Genomic DNA, 26737 nt, shown 5'->3' with positions numbered 1-26737 from the left:
TCGTCTTTAAAAACCACTTATTGGTTTTGACATTTTCTTATTGTCTTCTTCACAAACAAAGTTTGAAAGTTGTTAAGATTTTTGTTACTTCTCGTCAAAATGATAATTCATTTTCATCACAGACACAGTTTATCGAATTTCTAAATGCTTTTGATAAAAATACCAACGTCGTATGACATTTTTAGCATGTAATATTTTTTATCCATAAAAGAGTACTATCGATTGAGATTATTTGATGTGATGTGAAAGACACAATGTAGCCAAGTGACAGCGTCAACTGAACGTTATTGAATTTACCTCCGACAGTTTATTGGATCATCAAAGTAGATGAGGATCAGTGACGTCATGGTATGGTCCATAACATCACATGTTGATCAACGTGGGATGAACACAAATTGGAACGTTACTTGATGGATAAAAGACATTGTTTACAAACTTACTACCTTATAGACCTTTGAGTTAAACTGTCTCAAACGAATATTTAAAAATAGGCCTAACAATATTCTGTTAAGACTCATTTTTACTTTCTCCCCTCACAATATGGAGAAGGTATTGTTTTCGTAAACATTTTCTAGTTCGAGTTTTGTGTGGAAATATATGTTTTGGGTCTCCCTGAAACCCAAAAAGTGGTTTTTTAATGGTTAACCCTTTATAGATTCAAATTCAAATATATTTATTCAATATATTACATGCATGGCGTCACCAAGTTTACAAAAATTGTCAGCAAGGACCAATAGGTTAACAAAATGGCAAAGTTTACAGTATTTGTTTATCGTTTGGTTTTTTTTTTGTACACAAAATTGTTTTGGTAGTAGTTCTAAAGCGTTTTGACGGAGAGTATTTTGGCAGCAATACTTATCTCTAAATGCATTAAAAATGAGTATAACAATAAACAATAAGATTAAAAGAAGTAGGAACGAAACTCTTATAACCAAGGAGCTACGTAGATTGATGATTGCAATGTTTCGTTGTCTTTGGATTTGTGAGTTTATGTTGTGTGGTACTGGTACTGGAGTGGAGTGGAGTGAGTGACAGTGTCTTTCAGCCTGATAGAAAAAAGTTGCCCGTGTCGTGTTTTTATATCAAAAATAAACACATTTAGGTTTCCAACTTCCTTCCACTAAAATTTTCCTAAACACTTCGATAAATATTCACCACATAATATCATGATACTTAAAGTGCGGTGGGATCATCGAAGTATATAGTGTTATATACTTCGATGGTTGCGATTAGACCTCAACATCCAAAGGGAATGCTAACTTTTGGCGCCAAACTGTTCAGTGTGGTCAATATATTGTATGGTAAAATGTTACACCATTTTGAATGTCAAGTTTGGGGGGAGGCCAGGGTTAAAGTTAGAAAATTTGATGTTTTTTGTTTTTATTAAATTTTTTGAACACTCTGCGGGTTGGCGCAAAGTAAATTATTTACAAAAATAATCAACGACAAATTGCAAACAAGAATTGTCCTTCATAATCTTGTTAAAGCGAACGGTCACAGAGTTACAATAGGTTAGAAATTAATATTGTTAGAACATTTTAACGCTTTGAAATATGTGACTTTACTAATATGATGATCGTAATATCATACTAATGTTATAAATGTGAAAGTTTGTGTGTTTGTTTGTTTATTTGTTTGTTTGTTTGTTTGTTTGAAGTTCAATCACGCATTAACTACTGATCGGATTGTGTTGAAATTTGGTATGATGATAGCTCACATTCTAGATTAACATATAGACATATTCTTACCTGAAAAATCCTTTCGGGCTCCGCCCCAGCGGCTCTAGAGTTTCCCATGTTAACCTTATAAGTATTCATATTTAAAAGGAATTAAATAATTCTGCCCGCTGTTTCAACTACACAATTTGTTTCTATGATATTCAATATCATTAAAAGGTTATACGGTTTACCAACAGGGTGCAGCACCATTAGTTCTTTATACATTTATGACAACAGCTAATTTGAACCAAGCAGCAACAAAAACCTGAGTGTGAGAACTTTAATTCTTTCTATTGTTTAGGTGAAGTGGTAGAACATTATGGCTATGGTAGATATTCTATTTATTATACCGTAGATTATAGTAAACCAAATTTTCTCAAAACGCCTCCTCTCTCATTACAAATGCAAAGCACGAGTATTTAACTACAATAAGCATTGTATACCAACCCCGTACGAAGGACGGGTACTCAGCTAGTAATAAATATATTTCTGTATTATAACAACAAATAGTAAAAAGGCCAATATAAAGGTGCATTATTTTAAATTATAATACTTTTAACGCATTTAAATCCATAAAATGTTTTTAACAAGAAGTGTATCTGCTTATATCTTGTATAACAGATATAAGGAGAGAAATGTATAAAATACGTGGAGAGCACAGTGCAAAATGATTCGCAAAGGTTAAAAGATTCTACGAGTTTCACATAAAACTAAACTTTTATTAGCCTTATCTGGAGCAGCCGAGAAGATCCGAAAGATTCGACAAAGTTTCATGTCACTGGAACTTCATTTTAGTGAATTTTACATAGCGGCAAAAGTACAAAATCACTTAAGCCTTTTACTTTTGTGATCAAATAATGAGTGGTCTCCATAGAATGTTCGTCATTTAAAAACCCCCAGACACCTCTGAGTTAGGGCCTACATATAAAAAAATTAATAATAATCTGGTAATATTACATGCCTTAAATGTGATCATAAATAGAAAATGCTGTCATAAAATCTATTAGTCTGTTTACTGGGTTTATATTAATTACTACAACAAAAAAATTCAATATACACATTCCTTAAACTAATTAAAAATTCAATCAAGTTACTACTAACAGTTGCACACATAATCAGAACATAATCAGAATCAGTATCATAATTTATTGTCCTTCAGCATTACATACATGCAATAAACATTGTCATTTTTAACATGCAAAATATAAAAAAATACATATCATACAATTTGTAATAGATAGGCGTATAACTATAATACTGATTATTAAAAACTAACAGAATGCTCTTTATAAAATTCTTCTGGGCTGTAAAAAGGATTTTGGCTCAGCCAGTCATACAACCTTTTTTTTGTAAATACTTTAAGCTCCAGAAATTTACAGCTATGACTTAACTTATTAAATAATTTTAAACTAACTATATTCAAAATATCTTAACATTTACTTAACCTAGTATATGGCTGGTCTAGCATAGATTGGTTTCTTGTATTATGGCTATGGATATCTGATCTTAAAAACAATAAACCTAAATTGGTTTGAATATAATATAATGGTTTTGGTTATGTATTAACAGGCCCTTTAAAAGATATTTAACATATTTACACATCAAAGACTAAAAACTAGAAAATTATTTATAAATAAAAATATTTTTCAAAAACGTTACGTTTTTAAACGCACTAAAAAGTATAAAATAATTTATATATATGTTGAGAGAATAAATACTTATAAGATTTAAAACGAAAAACGTGGGCGCATGCAATAGATGATAATTCAATAGGTGATGATCATTGTAAATTACCATGCGCCCCAGGTTTTTCGTTTTCAATCTTACAAGTATTTATTCTCTCAACATATTTATAAATTATTTTAAATCGTTTAGTGCGTTTAAAAACGTGACATTTTTAAAAATTATTTTTATTTACAAATAATTTGTAAAAAAACGGTCGTAGGTAAAGTAGTAAACTACTTTATAAGCCTTTTAATTATTATTCAAGATCTAAAATTCCACACAGCAGAGCACAAAGAATGCTGTGATCGAAAATAATATACTGTATAACCTTCCAACGTATCATGATATTATTATCAAAAATTATATATATTGATAATGGTTGGGTACCAAGGCGATGTAAAAACGGTTAGTTAAGTGATAGCGACGAAAATACCGACATATAAATTCTATTTCCTATAATATTTTGATAAATATACAATACACTTGATGCTGTTGACGCATGATATGATGGAAGACTTTCTTGATGATATTGACTCTTGTCGAGTAAAGGCTCTTGACAATGTAAAACAATTGGATTAGATATGAAAAGCCAAATTGTTTCTTTCGATGAAAAGGTTTTGGTTGGACTTTGAAATATATTTTTTTGTATGTAAATGATTCCAAATAAGACCCAAATCCTTATAGGATAGTTTGGAATTTTTTAACACGTGAAGGCGATTTCTACGAAATACTACTCCTACGTTAATAACGGACGGATTTTTACAAACGACGTGTCAAAATTAAGTGGTTTTTGTGTAGACGCCCCCTTTTACCAATTCAATAAAAGCCCTCGGGCTTTGCCCCACAGGCTATCAAAATTCCAATGTATTTCTTATAAAGAAAAGATTTTGTTTACTTAAACAGACAAATCATTTGTATTAATTGCATACTAAAACAGCTGTTCATAGTAAACACATGATACACACAAGAGCGTTAGTTTTCAGAGTTTGTTTTCAGTTTCAATACCTGAAATGGAGTGATTGATTACATAATCTTTGAGTTGACTCTTTTAAGTCTTCGGAAATTATGACTGTTATTCATTTTGAAATAACGCCTGTAATACTTTACGATTGCCCGAATTCGAGCAACAAAAACGCTTGTGATCGAGGGAAATTGATAAAGGTAATTGACATGTATTTATTTGGGTAACCTGATAATTTTATACATAATTGTAAATTATTATCTTATCATAATCTCAATAATCTTATGTTTAAATTCTTATTTTTTTAGTGATAAAACCTAAGAAATTAAACTTTCAAACAATTGAAAAGTAACTCAATCTTGTGGGCTTCAATGAATCAATAAAACTTAGATTAATGTCAAGTTTTTAACACAAAATACAAATCCCCCTGCATTGTATTTGTACCCAAATAAATGAACTGGAAAAAGTCCAATTACTCCAAAATAAAATTGTCACACCAAAATATAATTTTCCTTGGAATGGCCCACAAAACCCATGCTGGAAAATTTATGTCCTTTTGTGTGCTTATTTCTTTATTTTAAACCTTGGGGAGGTAGTGGGGGGCGGAATCAACCGAGTTCACCCAAAGGTGCCCGAGTATGGCCGAAGTTACCCGAAAAGTCTCTCGGGTTATCGGGTGTGCTCTCGCTGGACCAGTGTATGAACCGCCCTGTTTCTGTGCGTACGGATTTCCTCGTAAGAACCAGGTAGGCTGGCTTCGTCTTTATTCGCCATTTAAATTTAAATGGGCCTATTCATTTTAAAGTGTTTATACGTAAGGAAACTCCACATTTAGTAATTTAAATGTTTGAAATATTTTATCACGGCTTAAAAGTTGAACTTGTGACCGCAGTAAAATGTATTTTTAACATGAATATAGAGTTTGTTCAACTTATTATGTAATTCAGTATTGTAAGCTGATCTTCCCATACCTAACTGGCAAAACAATGGGAGTTGATTATATTGCGATTTAGATTAAAAGATAGAATATTTTTTTTAATCCAGCACACTACTGAATGTTGTTCCTTCAGTAGTGTGCTGGATTAAAAAATATTTTTGTTTGCAATTCTTCAATCAAATTATGTATTAACTTTTACAACAAATACTGACACAAATACGTGTATTTGTACATAGATATATTACCTAAATAGTAAAGAGTTAAGCATTTCATTTAAAAGAAACACATAGTAAAAGTGCTACTTATAAAAGGTAGTGTACCTTCATAAGCATATCTTAATATACATATCCAGTTACCTTATTTAACCATACAAAACATACAACAGATTTAATCAACAAAATGTAACTAACCTTATTACCACCGATACTATTGAATCAACAACAAACAAAAATCACTCACTATCAAATGATTTATTTATATGATGTATTCCACGAATTTGTAAAAATGCCCAATACAAGTAATAAAAAATAGTATAAAAATATGAAAAGTAGAACGGCCAAACTCATCACACCATTGCGTATGTAAGGAGAAAATGAAAACAAAACCTCTATTTGATGAGAGATTAAGTCGCGTCTTCGTGCGAGTGCCGGATTTAAGGATTACCTCGTAAAACCCGGCGCTCCTTTTCACGCCACATTTGGTCGAATAAGGTCTCAAGTCTGGATTTCTTGGTTATCTAGTGAATGGAAGGGCGATTTTTCTTTGTTTATTGAAATATTAAATTAAAAACTTGTTGATTTTTTACAAAATAGCAACAAAGATTGGTTTTAAATTTATAAATAAGCCGTTTAGTAAAAGGGTTTTCTAGTCTTAAAAATGAATGCGTCTCATCTATTGTTTGGAACAATGTTTTATCATAGACAAAAATTATTAAATATAGACCGTCAGCTGTGCTGCGGTTACCATAGATTCTGGCACACACCACTGGGAGCGCCATGTTTTACGGCATACACGCTACGTAGCTACACGGCGCTCCCAGCGGTTGGCGCCAGAACCTATGGTAACCATGGTAACCACAGCACAGCTGAGAGTGTGTATTCAATTATTTTCGTCTATGATTTTATAAGTCTTTAAAATTGAGATTAATGTAATTTTTACAATGCATTTTCTAAGCCAATCTGTTTAGGGTAACAAAACTAACTTAAACGTATAATTAGTGCCTCCTATAATCTTCTCCTCTACCTGTCTGGTTTAGAAGTATCAAGAAATAAGTACCTCGTACGTAATAAAAATATTATATTAATAATGAAATAACTATGCCAACATGTTATAAAGACAACCAAGATTGTCTGTACAATGTTTAACGGCTGTATTTAAAAAACAACATCCAAAAACTACAAGTTAGGAAAACGCAATCTTTCCATGTGACCGAGCTAAATAATTTCTGGCCATAACAACTTAGTCACCAATGTGATTATCAGCCTAATGATAATGTTTACTGAGAAGTCAGCTATTTACAACACCATTGTTAGCATTAAAATCCATAATATTGACCACAGTCTTTATGATTTCATGATTTTCGTTGAGCTGTAATTTTTAAGCTATACTATATCCAAAAATGATTCAGCTTGGTTACATGGAAAGATTGCATTTTTCCCAACTTGTATTTTTTGGCATACCATAATACTTTGTACACACAATCTGGGTTGTATTTATGACTTGTTGTCATAGTTATTAAAAAAACTGTTTATACTGCACGAGGTTTATTTATTGATACCTCTAGCCCAGACAACCGGTATAGTAAAATATGCCATTGAATACAGCTTAATTTTTTTTGGTGAGCTACTTTTGTAATCTATTAAACAAAACGGGTTCTTTGTCAAACATCGCTTTAACAATCTGTAACCATTCCATATTTTATCCATTATTTTTACTATGAATATTTACAAGAATCAAAAATACTCATACTCCAAACAAATACATGAATTATCAAAAACAGAGAGAAAAAACGAGTAATATTTCCGATTTTCTCCTGGCTAATATCTGAAGATTAATATTGCAAATATAGTCCCTTAATATTTCGCATGTGTTCTGAATCAAAATTTGTCAGGTACTATCAAAAGCTTTGTGATATTTAAAAACTTATATATAATAATATATTACTGTATATGAATGTTTAAAACCAATGCTCCTAACATCCACTTAATTCCTTGAAAGAAGTGTAAAGTTGTTCAGTTGCTGTTTAACCTCTTAAACATGAAATGGTTTTGATTAAACACTTTCCAATTCAATCAATTTTTTTAAATAAAATATTTTTATTGGATGACGTTAAGAATCTCTAGTGATTCTAGTTAAATTGATGATCAGAATTGAAATTGGGGAGTTAGCTATAGTCTCTTAATGTAACATTGAGCACAATGAAGTTAATCCCGTATAGTGCGCTTTCTGTATCAGTTTCCAAAGGTCAAATGTCATACACGCCCAGTTAATTATCCCTAGCATGAGTACTTTTACTTTTAGTAAATTTACTATAATCTTTACTTTTGTTTTCTATTGTCATTGTCAATGTATGTAGGTAAATAGTGGTAATTGTTTTTTACAATACACCCGAGAAGAATTTCTGCACCTGTTCGATGTTGAAACATCGCTATGATCATTCAAGTGTTGTGCGACCGGATGATGATGTGTTAACAATGAAAGACTTAGTCCATTGTAGAAGAGTAATAAGCCAGTAGGCTATCCGTTTTGGTAACCTTTTCTCAATTTGAGTCAATGTGATTCGCTTTAAGATGATCACTAAGATTTGGAAAATTTTAACTTCAATTTATCCACTTTTTCAAAATATGTTTTAAGGTTGATTGTCATCCTAACCCATTCATCATTAGTAACTTTAGTTACTAGCAACATCACTGAACCAGCATATGGAGTGCCTATGAGCATGGGTCATCGAGAGATCGATGGCATGGGTATGTGCTCCTTTATTCAAAGTTCACATAGCTCATAAAAATATGAAGAAAAAAAAATAATTTCAAAATATTTTCTCCTGATGAAATCCCAGATGTTTGGTTCGGTTAATTTGTTATATATGATTATGTGTAGTTTTACACGGTGAGCTCTGGATTTGATACGTTGCAAAGGTTGGTGCGAGATGTTGAAGGTAGAAGGTTGAAGTATTATGTTCCTTAAACGAGATTCCACTCTATTCCTGGCTTTCAAAATAGTGTTTAAAACTTCGTGAAACGATGCACTATACTGAGGTGTATACTGTATAATTTCTAATATAATTGATTATATCATAAACTACTCAACAAAAGTGAAAGGTTATTTTTGGAAATTGGGATTATATTTTACCAAGTTTTTCACATATTCATTGCGACTCTTGGTTGGAATATATTATTGATGAAATAAAATTATTACCTTATCCAACCAACAACAGTGGTATGACTAGTTTTGTTCCTTAGAACTTTATCAGGTCATTTTGTATACCACATCATCAATGTATTAATACATTGTGTTATGTCAAATATTTTTTTTTTACTGTCACAATCACAATAATTGAAACTTGTCATGTTGATAAAAAAAAGTAAAAATGGAATAAAAATTGATAAAATTGATTAAAACTGTACAGGCTGGCCAGCACTGTCTATCACTGCCACTGACTAAATAAAACCGACTGAATCATGATGTTTCTTATTCCCTTCAGTGCCACCTGTATTTCAATTTCTGATGTTCTTCTTATTTCATACTTCTTTGATTATTTACTAGCCAACATATGTATCAAATATAATATTTGTTTGGAAAGAAGTCTGATCATTCAGACTGCTACAAGGGTAAGGGATTTTTGGCTTTGTAGATAGTGAATTCTTCTTTAACATCAAGCTTAAAACCTTTAGGTAATACTTCAACTATTTTCATGTTCTTATCAATACAGTAGATGTATAGTGGTTGTGCGATTCCGACATTAAGCCTATCTTCTACTGCCATCTACAATAGCAAAAATATCAACATATCGGTGGTAAGTTGATATTTTGGTAAGTGTTCGATTTTCGGTCATGAGGATACGTTTATTTTTTCTATGTGATTGAGGAATAGCGTTGGCTAATGTTCAAAGGCATAAGCCAGAAGTGTAACTTCCTCAAAGCTACAAAAACAATTAAAAGTACAGTACAAACTCTAAACAAAAGAATGAAACTACTTATCCTGCAAATTTACATAAATACATAGGTTGCAGTAGGTGGATATTTCATCTCATGAATGCCAATTTGATCAGGCTACACGATAAAGTTTCCTAACTGGTTAACTTTGGTATTACCTTCCCAATGGAGCAACATAGCTGAGGTACGATAATGGCTTCGACATTATACACACATTGTTGTATCGGATTTCTCCAGCGAGCGTTTACCTCCAATAACTACTCTGTATGGTTGTATCTATGATCGGAAACCCAGAGTACTTCATTTACAGGGATTCGTTTGCAGTAGGCAGGATATACATATATTAAATGTGAACAGTATTTAAGTGCTTAGAAGCTTACCTACGCGGATAAAATCTTGCAACTCTTTTTATTGGTACAAAAGAATTAATTTAGTTATATCTGATTTTTTTCTTGATAATTTAAATTTTGGAACTAATAAATGAGTGATTAATTAGTTTACATCAATAGACAAACCTAGGACAATACAGACTCTCACATCAAATTGTTGGTTCAACTCCTTTATTGATTTAAAAACAAGTCACATTTACATAATATGATTTGGTCATGTCCATTTCAGTAATGTTAAATAATATTTAATTTCTTGCCAGCGACGTCATTGTTTTTATTTTTATAATCTATACTGCTTCCGTTATAATAATCGTGGTGCCACCATTTTAAATCAAAGCAGTATCATAACAAACAGCTGATTTTTGAAATAACGCCTGTAATACTTTGCTCGAGCAACGGGTGTACTAGTCATAACAGCTGATTGGTTTATCACTTGACAAAGAATTTTGTCATTATTTGGTAGACCATCTCAACAGATCACCACGTTTTTAGCTCAAAATTTTTACATTAAATGAAAAGTCTATTCTGTTTACAGTCAATGGTTCCACGTACTCCATCGAGGCCCATTTTGACGAGCAAATGTAAGAGATCTTTGTAAAAAAATACCCCAACCTCTTAAAACGTTAAAGCCTTCTTTAGTTTACCTCTAATTTAAGAATGTAAAATGATAATAATATGTATTCATATACTTTATTTATTTACTACATATCTGACATAAAAATTAAAAAGTTAAAACGCTCAACGCTCAATATTAACCAAGTCTTACGTTCCGTCAAATATTCGGTCTTGGTCGGTTTAATATATTTTTTTTTTTTTATAGGTAAGATTAAGTTTCAAAATAGTGTTCATTGACGCTATTTCATTCTTCAAAACTCATCTCGTCTTCCCAGGTAAATTCAACCGTATTATAGCGATAAATGCTATACCAGCGCAATATACAATAAAGTGAACTCAGGGTTCTCCCTTAAGACGTCCGGATTAGTTGACATAATCATCCCCAACAGTCTATTCCATAGCCAACACTAATTACTCGGTCTTAGGTCTCGATACCAACCTAACATTATCACCTGATTAGGAATATAACTGAATTCATATTTTCAAAGCATCTCAGATTTCTGTACTCTTCGTAGACCAGAAAATAGATGTTTACAAAAATGGTTCGGTAAAACCAACTAGGGTGCGGTAAATTATTCGTAAAATCATACTCGTACTGTTAATACCCACTTCGTGGCTTTAAACAGTCTTGTATGTCAATAACCTTCTTATCTCTCCATTCAGCCTAAGCCAGATAAAAGATTTATAACAGGACTCTAATAACTATTACGCCTGAAGAACGTATATAATTTTGGTTTCTAGTTAAGTGAAATTTGCGCTCATGGAACTATGGTTTAGCCTATCCATTTAATGATGATTTCAAGTTATTATAAAACCAACTGCATACAGAAAATTAATCAATTATGGACAACAAGTCATTTAGGACACTCATCATGATATTCATATTTATGCAGAATAACGTCACTGTCTCCATTTAATAAAAAATAATGATCGTAAATAGGCCTAATTCCGAGTATGGGTTTCTTCTGCAAAGATTAACAGTGGCTTATATTTTTACACTATACATTTGTTATAGCCTATAAGGACAGAATCTTGATGACCGTTTCTATAACAGAAACATCGACAAAACAAACAATCGTATGGAAAATTGTTTTTGTTAAGTCGCAGTTTCTGTTATATTTGTTATAGAAATAGTTGTTACAATTTCTGAGCTATTTATTACGTCACTTACCACCTCACAAAAATCTCAATATAATCTTCCAAACTATAGTGTAGGTATTTCTATGGTTTTTAATGTAGTAGTTTCATTATGAAAAGAACTGTACGTGTGCTGGCAATTTTTATTAAAATATAAAGCTATGGCAATTAAAATATATGTACTCCAAACAATTCCCAACAAATTAAAATAATCACTAGCAGCCAGCACTTCGTAACTTCAAAATCCGTGATATTGAGCTTGAAAAGGTTCTGATGATTGACAACAGAATTAAGCACAATTTTGAAGTTTTAAAAGCCTATTTTTTTTTTTTTTTTTTTAGGGAGAGGAGGGAAAATGCTTTTACGCACACAGGTAGCCAGCCTGTAGTGTGAGACTCCTGAAAATTATCAGACTACTCACTAAAAAAACCCCTCTACTCAGACCTGGAATTGTTTGTCACATTACTTCAAGTCAGGGCAACATGTGACCTAAGCCCTCAGGACTCGCACCGTTTCTGGCATTTAGATTCTTAATGACCTACACCGCATCCCGGTCAAGGTCGATCTTATTGGCGCGGAGAATACCCTGGATATAATGTGACACACAGGTCCAATTGTCCTCACCCTCCGTCATAATCGGTATGACCTATAGAATTTAAAAGCCTATAGAACGAAGGTTTTTCTTGGGATATCCTCCAAACCTGCTAAAGGCACATATAGAAGATAAAAGCTTTACATTATTGATACCCAATAGGCCTATAGAAATAAATATTTAGGGGTCGATTTGCTGAATACAAAAAACCAACAAATTATTTTAATAATATACTTAAGATACAGTTAGCCTACAACGTTAATTCCAGTTAGTATTTCTAGTGGATTTGTACGCACATATTAGTTGTTATGGTGGTTATTAATTTCCAAACGACCTGTAACAACTAACTGTCGTCAGGAGCGCATAAAGTAGAATATACTCGAGGCAAGGTAGGCCAGAATTGGCACTCTTGATTAAACAGTTGTGGTTTAGGCATTATCATGCTGAAGTTGTGGTTTAATGATATTTTGGACAGTGTGATCAGACACCTCTGCAAGACATAAAATCGGGCACTATACTATCACATAAGAATAAACGCCTGATTCATGAATAACGATAAGTTAAACTTGGCATTGACTTCCGCGAGAGTTCATTGGATTGAATCTTCCGGACGTCCGGAAAACAATCCACTAAACCTTATAATGCAAATTGATCAATGTTTATTGGGTTAAATTGTGTTGTAAACAAAAATGTATTGCACGATTTAGAATTAGAAAAAAATAAATGTATTTTACTAAATAGTTATACGAAATAAAACTTACTGTATCCGGTACAAAATTATAATGTGGGATGCAATCCTCTTCCATTGATTGGATCTAGCTTGTTTGTAAACACATACGAACAGCTGCTAATTTACACAGTCTATCAAAATTGTATGATTGTATAGTATGTTGAATATTTTCATACATACGGACACGCATATAACAGCAGCACGGTGTCGGTTACTTATTATAACAAAAGCATACAGTGATACTACCTATAGCTATGCGTTATAGCTATTCTAAACGGCATAGGGAAATTTGCTGAAACAATAAGCTAATTTCTGATTCCCAAGTTTAAACAGTCCTGTTCGATGTTTTATCAATATTGTCATAGTAGTTAGTTCGTGCTTTGACCAAACAAGATGGTTGCAAACTGTGATTCTGCACATGCCACTAACGAGATTTCAATCCATACAATAGAAGTTTTCCTGGTGGTTTCTGATCTTTTTATTTTAACTGCAAAATTTACTCAAGAGGAAATTGAATTCGTTCTTGATGGTGATGCATCGTTATAGGTTTTTCAAAGTATACAGGGTGTCACAAAAAAGTGTGATGGGCTATACAGGACCTAATTCTACATGCAAAAATAAGTCAAAAATGGAGAATAAAATTTTTTTGGATTTCGGCTTAGTTTAGCCGTAATCCGCCATTTTGTTTTTTGGGGAAAATATTTATTATTTCAAAATCCCTTTGAGATATTTTTACGAAACTTGGCAAAACTGTTTACACTATAGTAAGTAACATTTATAAAAAAAAATATTATTTCAACTTTCCAAATTTCAAAATAGCGGCTGTTTAAATTTTTTAATGCCAAATTTCATGAAAACCGGTACATAAATTAAAATTTTGTAAGACACAAAAGCTATAGTATTTTTTATGACAAATCCAACAAAACAAAAATGAATAAAATCGGTTCATAAATAAAGAAGCTGTGTTTATTTTAGTAATTTAGACTGAAATTACTTAATACGTTACATAAATTATTACATTACATTTAATACATTTTAATATTAATAATTTCAGTCTAAATTACTAAAATAAACACAGCTTCTTTATTTATGAACCGATTTTATTAATTTTTGTTTTGTTGGATTAGTTATAATAAATACTAAAACTTTTGTGTCTTACAAAATTTTAATTTAGGTACCGGTTTTTCATGAAATTTGGCATTAAAAAATTTAAACAGCCGCCATTTTGAAATTTCGAAAGTTAAAATAATAATTTTTTTTGTAAATGTTACTTACTATAGTGTGAACAATTTTGCCAAGTTTCGTAAAAATATCTCAAAGGGATTTTAAAATAATAAATATTTTCCCCAAAAAACAAAATGGCGGATTACGGCTAAACTAAGCCGAAATCCAAAAAATTTTATTCTTCATTTTTGACTTAATTTTGCATGTAGAATTAGGTCCTGTATAGCCCATCACACTTTTTTGTGACACCCTGTATACCGGCCCCTGACAAAAATCGATTTTTGGTTCTCGATACCAGTATTATCGACCCTAGCTAAATTGTAGTAGTAAAATCTATTACAAATCTTGATAACAATGTGTAAGTGTTTGATTTATACTTACCTAATATTCATGTTGAAAAATATATTGCTTACGCAAAAAAAACTGTATAATTTTGTTGAACACTTTTTTGAGACAGTAAAGCCGTTATAGCGACGACCACTTGGTTGTGTTTAAGTTGGATATAAATGCAAAGAGGGTGTAGACTGTAGAATAAAGCGAGTTAACTTTTTTTTGGCTAAGTCACGAAAAAAGCTACGATCAGGCGTTTTATTTGTCAGAACCAAAACAGGCAAATACAAACAAAACGACCAAATACGTACGTTTACTTATGAGATTCTTTATGTCCAACGAATTATCAAAGGCAGAGCCCAGTTTTGAGTCATCACAAGTTTTAATTAAAGCTGTTTGTGATAGTATTGAAATTTTGGAAAGTGGAATTCCAGTACTGTATTATTATAATATTTATAATATTATAATGCGCTGATGTCGATAATTTTAGACCTTATTTACGATTTGGGATTTCGATGTTATGATAACATAGGACACAGATTACAAATAGGTTGCTATACACTCATGCAAAATATTTTAAAGGTTAATAAAATTACGGGAATCAAATAGTCAACATCAAATTTCGGACTCTGCAGAACTAACTTTAAATAGCTTCTGCCAAACCATGAAGATAATAAATCTGTTAATAGTTAATAAATTAAATAGTTATTTCTATTTTTATTTTCTTCCCATGTCTAAAACCAATTAAAATAAAGAATTCTGTGACTAATATAACAGTAGTTAGTATTGTTTGCATATATTTAAGTTTTTAATTGAACATTAAATTTTGTAAACCGGTGTATTAATTAAAATACCCCTGCCTCAGCAAACCTGAAGAATAAGCGAATTTCAATTTGTTGATTAGACTTTCCATCAAATATTTCCATAAACAAGACATTATTTCCCCACTTAAATAACACAGGAATTAACGAGTGCTTAGGTTTGCTGCTACGGAGAAGGTAAAAAGTGTGTTTTTGGAAGATGACTATAATAGTATAGGATAAGATCAATATATTTGCCAAATGTTGTCAACATTAAATACTACAACAGTTTTCTTTTTCTCAATAAGAATAAGATAAGAATTAAAATGTAAATTTTTTGGAAATTTTCTCCGTTACCTTAAATTGTACATTTTTGTAATGTACAAAATATTTGTTTTATAAACTCTACACTACGATTTTAATGAAAATTGGACAATTCAATCTTATAGAAAAAGTTTTAAAAACCCTATTTTTGAAATTTTCAAAACCCCATATTACCCAGTTCTCATTAACCTATCTTGCTGGTTCACAAAACTCATTCAAGATAATCCTGCCCTGTAACTTTAAGTCAAATTTCATCAAAATCGAACGACAATTACTCAAGTTATCGCGTTTACGGATATATAAACATTATATAAACATTTGAATGGATAGTGTTTTTGTCTTCTACGGACATCGAAATGAAAAAGAATGTTGGTCCTGGGTCTGGGTCTTTCCGTGGCACCTACGGTAATAGCAACTTCCCTATATAGTACAGGTAAAATAATACAAAAACACTCCATATAAACAACAAAATTTGTACATTCATGAAATTTCACCTGTGAGTTAATAATAATATGAGAAATGAAGATCCGATGAGTCCCCAAAATTTTGGGCGTCCTAAGGCCCTTTTTGGGGCCCTTTTTGTTCCGAAAGGCCCTTGTTCCTGAATAATTTTGTTTTTACGTATAAGGTCGAGTGAGGTGTGGTTTTCGATGGTTTTAGTTGTTTTAAATTGATTGGGACTAGTTTTAAGTGTATTAAACCACTCCATACAGGGTGTTTCGAAATATTATTACTTTTTACGATATTTAAACATTTATTTATAAAGTGATAAAATTAGTTACCTCTATGCTCTATATAAAAGGGGATTATTGAAAATAACTGTAATTCTTTACTATATAAGAGGGAAGGATCACAAGGAGTAAGAGAAAATATTAAATACCCCCGTCACAGCAAACCTTAGACTAAGCGAACTTTCATTTTGCCCGATTTTCAATTAAATAAAAAATTGTATCGAGAATGAATACTTAGGTTTGCTGCTACAAGGAGGCTAATAAAGTGTGTTAATAGTAAAATATTAATAGCCTAGTATAAAAAAAATAAATTTGACAAGTTTTATTAAGACATATCTATAAACAAACAAACAAAATCATTTTACACTATTCTCCTTAAGAATAAGATGGAATTTTAAATTTAACATTTTTGAGCTTTATTCGTAACTAATACACTTACAAAACACGTTAATACACTAAATTATTTGTTTTCTTTAAGCTCTTTAAATGCTCTAGAGAAAAATTGGGAAACTTTGTGTTTTGAGGGTCAAAGATTACAAATGTATACCACATAAAACCCTGTTCCAAGGACCGATTATGCCGGTTTCGTTAAAAATGAACCAAAATTACTCGAGTTATCATGTTTACGGACACGTATATAACATGGATATATTATATTATATATATGTATATAAACACATATATCATGTTTTGAGTGGATGGTGCTTTTAGATTTCTGGGGGCATCGAAATAAAAACGTAAATCGGTTTCGGGTCTATGTTTTACCATAAGAACTTCGGTACAGTAAGAGCTTATATGGGATGTTCGCTATAAGGGGATGGATTAAGTTTTACACTATAACATAATAACATAGGTTACTAAGCAAACATTTCAACTTTTAAGGTGGTGTAATAGTATATTTCATTACTAGGACCGAAAGTGGCATTTTCCGTCGCGCGCTCAAGTTTTTGTGTGAGGCGAAGCCGAACACAGGGAACATCAATTTCACGTGCGAGGCGAAGCAGAGTATGTGAGAGCCATTTTCACGTACGAGGCGAAGCCGAGGACGGGAATAATGGAGCAAGTGCCGGATAATAACTTTCGGTACGAGTTATGAACGATACTTTTCATCACGACGCAAAAATACACAAACACAGAATAGCAGACCTCAGTAATATTACAACTACCTATTTATTTCTCAATTAATTTGATTGAACATCAAAATAAAATTTTCTAAAAGGAAACCTACGTATATTGCACAATACATTTTGTTTAAATATCAAAATAAAAGAATAAAACAACTTTGAACAATACATACAGCTGATTCAAATCATTAAATTAAACCATAACAAAACACTAGCAAGCGTAGTGAATAAATAGATAACTAATTGAGAGCGAGGGAAAGTAAATTTAGAGCGAGGGAAAATCAGCTGATCGATTTTCCCTCGCCCTAAATTAGAGCTTGGGAAACAACTACTTTCTTGATGTCAGCTGTTATCGAAAGTAGTTACTTTCGTTACGGAGTGATGAAAATAATCTTTCAACGTGTTTTTTTATACAAATCTATTAAGACCAATTTCAAATTGATATAAACCTTTCTTAGGTAGCTATTTAAGTTATTTTTTTACATTTATTAAAAATTAAAACAATTGTATTTGTATAAAACCTTACATTACATGTTAAAATGAAGTACTTAAACTAAAGCTATTTTTCTACAATTTCCGTAGTAGCCTATCTCTCTTTACAATTCCATCATCACAATAATTATTCTCAGACGACTCATTAACAATTTTATTATTCTTAGCAACTTGTCCATATTTACTGATTTAGTCCGAGTTGGTTGACACGTACGATGCTAATCAAGAAGTTATTCCGAGTTGGTGTTCAAGCAGGATTCCCATTTACAAACCTGAAACCTTGCATATTGCAGAACAGGCAACACCAATCTTAAAGCACGAACAATGTGGTCATACATACTGACGTTTGCAACTTGTATCTTAAGTTCCTCAAACTTATTTTCAATCAATACAAGTACGGTTATCTTTCGTGGTTATGACGACCAGGACAGCACTAAGACATCAGAGCAGCATTGCCGGTACAAGCATTTTTGTCCTGAACAATGGGAACGAGGTTTGTGGGGTAAAAATTGGGGTTTCTTAACTTTATCCTCAAAACACAAAGTTTCCCAATTTTTCTCTAGAACATTTTAAATAGCTTAAAAACAAATAATTTAGTATATTAACCTGTTTTTGTATGGTTATTAGTTACGGATGAAAATACTAAAATTGTAAATTTAAAATTCCCATGTTATTCTTATGTAGAATAGTGTAAAATGATTTTGTTTGTTTGTAATAGATATATTTTGATCAAACTTGTCAAATTTATTTGTTTTATACAAGGCTATTAATATTTTACTATAAACACACTTTATTAGCCTCCTTGTAACAGCAAACCAAGGTAATCGTTAAACGCAATGCTACTTTAGATTTAATTGAAAATCAATTAAGTAAAACGTAAATTCGCTAGGTCTGCAGGTTTGCTGTAACGGGGGTATTTAATATTTTCTCTTACTCCTTGTGATCCTTTCCTTACGTAGTAAAGAATTACAATTATTTTCAATAATCCCCTTTTAGAGCATGGAGGTAACTAATTTTATTACTTTATGAATAAATGTTTAAATATCGTAAAAAGTAATAATCTTTCGAAACACCCTGTATGGAGTGGTTTAATACACTTAAAACTAGTGCCAATCGATTTAAAATAACTAAAACCATCGAAAACCACACCTCACTCGTCCTTAAACGTAAAAAGAAAATTATTCAGGAACAAGGGCCCTTCGGAACAAAAAGGGCCCCAAAAAGGGCCTTAGGACGCCCAAAATTTTGGGGACTCATCGGGTCTTCATTTCTCATATTATTAGTAACTCACAGGTGAAATTTCATGAATGTACAAATTTTGTTGTTTATAATACCCTATTTTACCTGTACTAATAGGGAAATTCGCTAATACCATAGATTTAAGGAGTAGACACTCCTTTAATACTTATACAGTTTTTGTAATCGTTAATATTATTGGCACATTATAACTTGTTGGATAACTGCAACATGCTTGCCAAAAGGATCGATTAAATGGTGAGATTTTAGTATTGGAGAGCGAATAAACCCAATTATAAGTCATCACTCGTCGAAATCCGCTTAACACAGCACTCTCGCAAATTTAACGTAAAATTAATTGTGAAGTCTTTATTTTACAAGAGAGGGGAAATATCTCACAATATTCAAAAATATTGTAACGCGAATCGAATTATGTAATTTTGAAAATATATATGTTAATCATTTGCACAGATTAATATCACGACAAGGGAAAGACAATGCAAAAAATGTTTTTTTTTTATTTCACTAAATGTGTAGACTACTAGAAACATATTTATAGCTAAGGTTTTGTATTAAGGTCTAGATGTTTTAGTAAAAATTGAAGCTATTATAATATATTTCACATAATAATGGGTTTTAAATTTTAATGGATGGCTGAAATGAGCTGTAATCTAATCTTTACCATCAATGGAGTGGGTTAATGTCTTTTAATTATTTAGAAGCTTTTTAAGTAACTACTAAAATAACTAAGCCCAAATAGAGGGATACATTTTTAAATTACTAGTTGATGTCCTCTTGTGCTGTGACCATAGACCAAACTCAAGACTCCACATTGTACATAGGACGAGAAGTTACTATGCCGAAGTTTAAGTCTCATTCAGCACCACCTTTTTATATTGATCCATAAAACTGTTTTTGCCACTTGTTAATCTCATTCTAATACAAATAAGTGTGTAAAATTTATCTTTCTTTACTTCAGGTACGTTTTGAATCGTCATTTAACAGTTTGGTTTACAGTTTTCAATTTTTAACCACCATTCGGGCCTGAGGTGACCATTTGAGGTACGGATTGGGGAAATTTGTTTCCCAATAGTAGCCTTTGATTTGACCTATTTAATGTACAGTACTACTTGACATTTACTTTGATTAATTTTCTTCTGATTCCTGTTAGATCTCCCCCAGTATATTATGGTAAAAATGTGTTTTCTTAAAAAAAAGATTTTAAGGTATAGTAATTATTTTCACCTTACCAGCAATAAAAAATCAAATACCTTCCCCGGACTGTTTGAGGGCTCTTTGTATAAGGGGGGAAGGGGTGTATTATAAGATCAATGATTTACAACAAATATATCAACAAATCAACAAATATATATGTTTTAGAGCCAACTCGTGTTAAAAAAATTAAAAATGCCGCAATATTCTCTTCAATGTTTATTTTTTCCCAAGCTGGCACATCAAATATGCACATATACTTTTTTATATGATTAAGTTTTCAAATAAATAGAGCTCTGTGTATTAACCGAACGCGGATAAGTAAAATAAATAACTTTCAACCATTGTTACCCAACGAGTTACTCAAAGCTTGTATACGAGCAATGGCACTATGCTGATTGTATAATAAGGTTTAGTGAGACCTTACAATAGGTTTTGAGGAAGGTTCATATTGCAGGTTTTGAGTTATCGCGATGCACTCATGTAATATTCTCCCCCATTGATTTCTAAGGTCGTATAAGCCAAGATAAATAGAAGCAATATTGAAAGTTATTGTACACTTTGCTAGTAATGTTTCACTGAGTTTAACCAGTATTCCTCATAGCGTAACAACAATTTCTCCAATATTTGTACATTTGTGGGTAATACATATAATTTACATAATAAATAAAGTACCAGGGGACCGAGCCTTGCTCGGTTGTTGTTAATTTATTTCAACACAATCTCATAATAGGTATTTTATCATTATTTAGTAAAATTATTTTTATTACAAATCATAGACATTTGATCGCTAAAATAATAACAACTCTGTAATATAAAAGTATCTAACCAAACAACAAAAAGATACACTTTTATGATCTTGCTTAAGTTAAAGTGCTATTTGCTATTGAATTTTTCTCGTAATTTAAGCCTATTTTCGACTATTAAGCTCACCAATAACAGCAGATAAAAATATGATACAGTACAAACAAAATCATACTAACGTCAAAATGGCTCGTGACAAAGATTTTTGGTAATACTAATTTCTAAGGAAATTAAGATTGTGTCTGTTTTTTTTCATTGAAATTTAGCATACAATAATATTGTTATGCTGATTAAAACCTCAGATGTAATTAGTTTACTTGGAACGCCTAAGTATTACGTGGATTGAGTTTTGGTGGAATAGGGCTAAGTAAAATTACCAGAATTTGATCGGCACTATATTCCCCATATATCAAGTAATCTTCAGTGTAATCTTTGCTCAATGGTTACAACTGATGTGTTTCCCTTTGTAGTGTATTTTGTAATTTGCTAGTACTGTATACTGTGGATGGCTTGTTATAAACACATGTGATTTGTCTTTTGTTCAATTTTTCCTTGATATTTTGTTCAACCAACATAGTTACTTGGCAACCCATAATAAATTTACGTCAGATAAATAAATGGTTGATGGAAAATCTGTACGTACACTACCTTTAATTTAAGAACACAATTTAATAAATCGATCGGGTAGAAAAGCCAAACTGACTCGGAAAAGAAAACCCAACATTTTTTAAATATACATTATAGATTCTTCTGAAGAGACACAATACAAACCTATAAACATTCTTGTAATATTATCAAGAATGACGATGGAATAACAAGTGGCTGTAAGCCTCTCTTTAGTTTGTAATTGTTATGTAAAGTTAATTTGAAACGTAAAAGTTAATTGACAACGTAGGAATTCAGGTCGCTGATTTTAGTTTAACGTGCTCCACTTCATCATTAGGAATGCAAATAAGTAATCATGCGTCGGATGGAAATTGTGTTATTTAGTGGGATGTTTAGCTAACCCAAGTTATCGACATATAAAATCTCAGAACTATTTACATTTTGGCTGATTCGCCTAAAAACTGTAGCTACTTTGCTTGATGAGTGTTTTGATGAAATAAAAATTGTTGATGCTATGAAACAAATTGGTTCACTTCAATATAATGTTAAGCAAATATTAATTGTATTACCTGCCTTTTATCTGTTACATAGTATATTCCATTATTAAAATATATACTAAAAGTAAATAACACGTACAGTACTGATGGAGAAGCTATTAAAAATATTTTTTGTAGCTGAAATCGGCTTAAATCTACATTATGCTCCAACATAATGTAGACATATAGTTAGTTAATGTTACATATAGTTAGTTAACTCAAATATTAAATATGTAAGCAAAATTTTAAAATCTTCAAATCTTCAATCTTTAAATTGATAAAATATGTTTTTACATTGCATCGCAATTTTTTAGAGTCTATAACTATTTCGTACAATCTAAAACAACCATTCAAAATCATTAACACAATTAAGTCATAGCTAATGTAACCACTGTGTGTGTAATACCTGTATTACATTGTGTGTATTACCTGTAAGTACATTTAGCAATACATTTTGAAAGTAATGAGTTATTTTAAACATATTTGCGTTATAAATTACTCTTTATTTTAACTGTTCAAAGTGGGTTGACCCAATCCCAATCATCCACATGTAAATAGACTAATTTCGAAAGGCTTTGTTCGAAATTGCAGATTAAATGGTTAGTTAGCAATGTTGATTGCTTTCAATATCTTTGTTTCATTTCTGTAAATGTCAAATTGTACAACATTTATAAAACTGATTCACTACAAATTTACATTGCATCTATATATGAATATGATGTGTAGTGATGTGACCAGAGACTTAAAATGTTAAATATAATCTAATTGTCACCTAACTACCAGCTGACAGATGTTTTAAATAATTTCATTATTTTTGGTTAATAGGGAGGGATAAACAAAACAAGGATCAGATATTTTAGGCTTTCCAACAAAAAGTGGTTTAATTTATTTGTACTGAGCAATTGATTGTTACTAAACAAGTTTGTTGAATTAAAGCAATCATATTTGGTGGAAAATATTTAGACTTTAATTTCAGGTATTTCTCCTAGTATAAATTAAGTCTGATTTTAATATGAGGTTCTTTCCACTAAAGATGAAATGGTTGTTTTTGTTCACAAAGTGAATTATTTTGAACCTAGTTTTACAGGGAAAAATTCTTTTTTGCTTTAATGTTGTATCCAGCTTTAGAAAATTGGCGAAAAATACATTATAAAATTTGTTTTTATTTTTCATTTTTGTTGTTAGCCTCCTGGTTACGTTGAATATATGAAATTGGAGTAAATACCTGCTTCGTAATTCTGATTGTTGCTAGTGTCGCAACTAGTTTCGACTTTCTACTAAGTCATCTCCAGGTGTCAAGGATGTCGAAAGGGTGGTCACTTCATATGAAGGATGTCTTTGCGCATACAGCACATAAATACACGAACAAGGACATTAAAATGGAAAAAACTGTACATTTAACACGATTAAAAACAACCAGGCCGGTAACTGCAGTGTTGGAAAGATGTGTCACGACTGGGTTGGATCGAAATTCTAGACTTTGTTTTTATCTTCACCTTCACTTTTGTGTACAACTTTAAAACATCCTAGGAAGCTGGACTCTGGGATGGAACTATTTCACACATTATTTCAAACGATTATTGCATACCTCTAATTGGTGATTGACGGGATTTTCACCCGCGACCTCAGGGCCGAGGCCCCGTGCTCTACTACTAGACCTGCTCGCTATCACTTAATAGGAGACAAGAGTTTAAGTTTGATACAAGTGTTCTAACTGATTTTTTGCCCTTTCCTAATCTATAAATATAATTTACAATCCAATATTACAACTAAAAGCAAGTACTCAATTATCAGGCTGTGTTCAGTTGGTGGTGTTCATGATACATTGAAGCATTGCATAATTGCAATTATCGTCATACTCATACCTAATGAAGTAACGTATAACAGTTTATAGGATCGATGCCTAATACACTATAATATCATCTGTGACTAGATGTTGGCTATATCATTGACTATTGGATACTGAAGTATTTAATTGACTGTTGTATTTAATAGTCAAAGGGTATATCTAAGTTGAAACTATGGTATTGTTTGAAAACTATACAACAATAATTGTTTTAATTGATCAACCAATACAATTTCAGACGTAACATTCAGTGAAATAATAGAAGCTATAACATTTTTTTAGAGCACCCGTCTAACAATACGACAAAGATATAACGTATTCATTTACTAAGTAGTAATTGCATATTTAAATTGAATTAGCTGTTACATACGGCCTTCACCCCGTTTGACTTCATAAGTTTTAATAAACATTATTGATTGGTTAAGTTAAGCGGAAAAAAACAAACTAGAATACAGTAACACAAACAAATAATCACACCTGAGTTTAATACATTAAAAGAATAACAAACAATTAAGTACAGCTGAGGTATTTTTAAAAATAAAGTAGGTATGTGGAAAGTTCCATTTATAAAGTAATTACGACCTTAAAGGGCAATTTGTGAAGTAATGGATAGTTTTGTGCAAGGTTTCTCGTCATGACGAAAGTTTTAAGTATATGGTTTATGGGGGTGTGACTTAGTAGTTTTCTCAAAAGTTCATGGGTACTTTGGGATTTATATAAGCAGCTTAGAACAATTATTATGTTCCCTAGATCTGCTGTATGTAGATAGACTTTTATTAATTTACTACAGTATTGGTATTGATTGGCTACATAAACATAACTGTAAAAATCCATCCATTTCACAACTTGTTGTTTCTGCTTGGTACAAATTAGCTGTTGTGATTAATAATAAAAAAAATATATATATAGTGCTGCACCCTGTTGGTAAACCTATTATATATATGGAGACTGTTCACTAAACATCATCTAACTGAGGAGCGAGCTGGCGTAGTGGTTACAGCGCGGGACTTCAGTCCCTGAGGTCTCGGGTTCGATCACCGCCAAGTCACCAATGAATTTTATCTAAGTGATAATGCCGCAACCCCTAGGTCTAGCCTGAAGTAATGTGAAAAACAATCCCAGGCTCGTGCCTAGCGTCCTTAGGACAAAAAAATCATCATCTAACCATTTTATAACCATTATTCTAAAACCCAATAGCCTTCATTTTGTTTGCTAAGAATTTGTTTCCTATAATTTAACCAACTATTAAACAAATAATGCTCGTTAACTACCAGTACCCTATTTATAATCTTCATCATACCAAATACGGGAATTACTGCTATAACTCGATAATATGATTAATTTTGAATAAACACAACCCAAGAGATTGCGTATTGTCCAAAGACAACGTCATTAATATTCATAAAGGGTTTGACAAAATTACTGAACATCGTGGTTTGGCGAAGATAATCTTATCCTGCGATAATTAATATTCTTATTTCGTACTAAAGCAATTAAGTCTCGAGAGTCACGGTTTGGTATAAATAACAGTGCTTTCAATATTTCAAACTACATTTTACAAGACGTTTAATCGTCCTTAATTGAGCACAAAAGTCCTCCATCGACACATCGACGTATACTAAATCGCAGTTCACATTAAAACAAAACAGGTAAGGCAGGCCTATTAAACTCAATAAAATAATAATCTATTTTACAAGAAGTATTATGAAATGAGAAGTGTAATGTTTATGATAAAATACTTAAGAAATAATAAATTTATTTAGAATAAAATCTTTGTCAATTATAAATTTTAATATTATTATTTAATTGCTTTTTAAGAAATTCAATACATTAATTAATTATTAATGAGCTACTGTGTTTATTTAAAATAAAAAATTACTAATTTTTTTCAATAAGCATGCATTTGAATTGTTAAGTAAATTCCCTGTAAAAATGTTTTTAAACAAAAATATATACACTAGTTATATCATCTATAAGTATAAAAGAGGATGTTTGTATATATATATATATATATATATATGTATACATATATATATATATATATATATATATATATATATATATATATTTGTTTGGCAGTGATAAACTCAGACACCGCTGAACCGATTGCCACGAAACTTGGTACATACGTGTAGAATTTCATGGAATAGGTTTATACTCTATCAATTTCGTGATCCGTCCAATCGGCTCCGCCCCAGTGGCTCTGGAGTTTCCAATGTTAACCTTGTGAGAAATGGAATTAATGAATCTTAACAGCTGTTTCAATTAAAGAAGTTGGTTCTGTTCTATGATGTTCAATAGCATTAAAGTTACAAGGATTACCAACAGGGTGCAGCACTATTATTTCTTTTACATTTATGACAACAGCTAATTTGTAACCAAAAGGTGAGTGAGCGTAGCGAACGAACTTCAACCTGGAGGTGAGTTAGCGTAGCGAACGAGCTAACCTGAAGGCAAGTAAGCGCAGCGAACAAGCTCCAACCTAAAGGTGAGTGAGCGTAGCGAACGAGCTCC

General features: G+C 31.6%; 1 protein-coding gene across 1 annotated transcript in view; it reads left to right on the top strand.

The window, feature by feature from the left end:
* Window positions 1–5107: 5107 nt before the first annotated feature.
* Window positions 5108–26737, top strand: part of LOC128997020 (cholecystokinin receptor type A) — a 51691-nt gene continuing 30061 nt past the window's right edge. Inside the window, exon 1 of the mRNA XM_054422598.1 lies at window positions 5108–5150. The gene's annotated coding sequence lies outside the window, so the exon portion shown is untranslated. The remainder of the gene's footprint in view (window positions 5151–26737) is intronic.

The sequence above is a fragment of the Macrosteles quadrilineatus genome, unplaced genomic scaffold, assembly GCF_028750875.1.
Source record: "Macrosteles quadrilineatus isolate MER2022 unplaced genomic scaffold, UCM_ALF_1.0 Scaffold_6__1_contigs__length_79288215, whole genome shotgun sequence".
In the NCBI taxonomy this organism is placed as follows: Eukaryota; Metazoa; Arthropoda; class Insecta; order Hemiptera; family Cicadellidae; genus Macrosteles; species Macrosteles quadrilineatus.
The sequence above is the reverse complement of the archived record's forward strand: the minus strand, read 5'-3'. Positions and strand labels throughout refer to the sequence as shown.